Here is a 3,583-nt window from a genome sequence, read left to right as displayed (position 1 = left end):
TGATCTTCACTATCCCCCACCCGAGGTAAGAAGTGAAGTTGATCTACAGTATAATAGTCTTGTACACCTCCAAAAATTAAGTTTTTTATGAATAAAAATAGTTTCTTAAAGAACTTTTTGAAAAAAGTCGCCTCAGATGACAAACTAGATTAAGCTTAAAAAGTCTGCATAAAAATATTTGAAAATCTTTTCATCGGAATCGTAATAACGAGATATTTGATGCTGTTTTTTAACTTTTTTTTAAATATTGGTTTACGAAAAACTTGAATAACTGGGTCAAAAATGTTCTGATTTTGGACTTATGGGATCTCAGTAGAAAGGCATTTTCACACTGTTTTTATTTCTGGCCAAAAAAATGCCATTCGTGTCCCATCTTGTTTTTTCGAATACCAACACATCTTAATTCAACTTTGAATGTCGTTCATTCATCCTACCTTTCTCTTCCATATTTGAATGAGTTTATTAGCAAAGAAATAAAAAGGTTGAGAAAATATCTTTCCAATGATACCTCTTAAACCTAAATCGGAAGAGTTTAGGTTCAGTTATTCAAATTTTTCCTATACCAATCTTTGAAAAAAGTTAAAAAAACAGCATCAAAAATCTCATTACGATTCCGTTCAAATTTTTTTTTTTTTTTTTATATTTTTATGCAAACCGTCTTGTCATTTTAGGGGATTTTTCAAAAAAAAAATTTTAAGAAACTATTTTTAATCATAAAAAACTCCATTATTTGGAGGTATTTTCAAATCGGTCCAGCTCACTTAAATCTTGATATTTTTCCGAAATATTTTGGTGGACGTCTTAAATATAATAGATTTTATAATTCCAATGGAAAAATAGTACCGATTTTTTTTTGGTATGGGGAGTGATGCAGTCTAATATACATATATGTTGCTAAAATTTGTTTTGCATAGGGAAAGTGAGTTAGTTCATTTATTTATGCATAAATTCTTTATATTTTTTTCTTAATATTGCCTACCACTTGTCCACTTTGTCTTTTTTTTTGTTGCGTTATTCTGGCATTCCGCTGTTGCTTTTTGCTTATGCCAGGTTTCTTTGAATTGTAAGTCAATAATTAGTAGTCAGTAGAGATAGCATTTAACATTTTTTTTCTTGAATTTCTTTCCACTTTTTTTTGATTCGTTGTTAAATTTCCATAGGCACTTTTTTCATTGATCGTGGGTCGCATCGACGCTTTCGAACACCACGTTTCACATAATTTCAATTGTTAGTTATCGCGTTCATATTCTCCCGTCATCTTTTTATTTGTACATTCTTTTCGCACGCAAGACCCACTCGTCGCCCGCTATCGCAAGTGAGTGACCAGGGCAGTAAGCAGTAAAGGCCTCAGCACCTCTGCTGGAGCCAATGTATGTATGTATGTTTGTATATATTGTTAGCCTCCCTTTTTAAAGCAGTCCTCAACAGCATGTTGGTACCATGCTTGCCGCTCGCTAAAATTTTTTTCTACCAAAATCTCTCAAGAAAAGTTACCAAATCTTCACTACCAAAATCTTCACTTCTTCACTGAGAAAAAAATATACTGAATAAAACTGCCATACTTCACAACAAATGTGTATATACTTACAGCCCGATTCTGTGCACTTATTTAATAAATTCAATATTTTTATAATTTTCCAATTTTTAATTATTTATCAAGAACTCCCAACTCTAGCGCAGAAGTTAAAATCTATTTTCTTAATGAATTATCAAGATTGAAAATCCTATTGGCAATTATAATGTTTTTTTTTATTAGAAAATATTTTTCTATCAACTAATTACTGCATGCGCCGATATTCTCATTTTCGTTGTTGGTGTTTCCGACAGGGTAGGAGTGTAATGTAATATGGAACGATTTTCGGTCATCCCTTGCCAAATTTGGTTTGGAGACAAAACCGGTTTCGGCGTTGTGCCATCTTCAGTGTCATTTTTCGTTCGGAATGTGCCGATATTTGAACCTGCGACTCACGGAATAACAGCACCGCCCCACAAAAAAAAGTTGCGGGCGGCTTTTAACCGTCCGTTTGACGCGTACACAATTTCGAGTGAATTGCGAAAATTGCTCATTTTTTGCTATTTTTTCGGTTTTACATAATTTACTGTACGTGTCAAACGGACCTCAGATTCGGATTCATTGGGTCGAAATACATGTCAGTAGGTATGCCTGGTAAAAAGTACGCGACATTTTTTTTTTTTTTGTTTATGGACTTTACCAAAAATTGCCAGATGGCCGAATTGTGTATACCAATTTTACTGTACTATTGTTGCAAACAGTATTTCCAGTATTAAATGTGAGATGGTAGAATTCAAAATTTATCGCAAAAATTCGATAGTTGCTTTAGAAGTGTAGCCCGTGGTGCTGCCACTGTAATTCAAATATTCCCAGTATTCGAATATGAGATACCTCTAATTTTATCGAAGTAATTTTGTAGAAGTGTCAGTAGTACTACCACTGAAACTCAAAGGGTTTTTATAATAACGCACATGCAAAACATAATTAATTTTTTTCTATTAATGCAAAGAGAGGTTTGGTTGCAAAAGTTACCAAAATGAAATAAAAGTGACCAAGTTACCAAACCGCTTAAAAGTTACCAAATTTGGTAGAAAGTTACCAATTGTGGCAACCATGGTTGGTACCATCAGCGCTAGAGTGACGAGGTGAGTGCGATTTGGCTATGATTCTTTTATTTACATACGTATGTACATACACATATATGTACACATATATATAAAGATATAGTTAGTTTAATTTGAGTAATTCGGCTGGATACTCGTATGTGTATTTGCCATCTATACTATTAAATAAAATTGATTACATGGAGTACGTTTGTAACGACTTATTTCTCAAAGTACAAAACCGATTTTAATATTTTTTCTTTTAAAACGAAGCATTTGTAAAAAGGCGCAGAGTGGCATACTTATATTTTTTATTCTTGGAAGATAAGCACCCTTTTTTTGGGTGTAAAGTTACAAAAAATTACAAAGACGTACAAGCATAAGCCTATTTGGTTGCAAAATACAGCGCATAGCTACGCGAAAAATCTGTACATCAGTGCCGATCAAACACGAGCTCACAAAGGCAAAAGAGATGTGGCAAAAGAGATGTGTATGAGCGACGTGACTGCGCTATACCACATACATACACACATAAACGTATTTGAGCTAAACACCGATCACTGATTGAACATGCTAAATACATACATATGTATGTGTGTACACATTTATAAGCGAAAGGCAAAGCATCGCTTCGAAGTCATGTGCAGTATGTGGTTGACACAACAAACTAATCATATGTATGTGTGTATCCAAGTATGTCCATACACAGAGTTCAAATCAAACGAAACATTTCACGAATGATTCGTCCAAAGACACAAACTTTGCAAAGAAAAAAGAGTGCAAACAAAACGATTTCTATTTCGCTCATTGACGAGCATCAGCGTTGCCGTTTTGGTCCAATTGGACCAAAATTGGTAGATTCATTCTCCTTTGGTAGCTTGGTTGGTTTGATGAACCTTTTGGTAGGCAAAAATGTTTTGAAAATACAACCGAATTGAGCACTAAAATTTGTTCGCCTAATTTATGT

The sequence above is a fragment of the Rhagoletis pomonella genome, unplaced genomic scaffold (genome assembly GCF_013731165.1).
Source record: "Rhagoletis pomonella isolate Grant_MI unplaced genomic scaffold, Rhpom_1.0 Rhpom_scaffold_02862, whole genome shotgun sequence".
Taxonomy (NCBI): Eukaryota; Metazoa; Arthropoda; class Insecta; order Diptera; family Tephritidae; genus Rhagoletis; species Rhagoletis pomonella.
The sequence above is the reverse complement of the archived record's forward strand: the minus strand, read 5'-3'. Positions refer to the sequence as shown.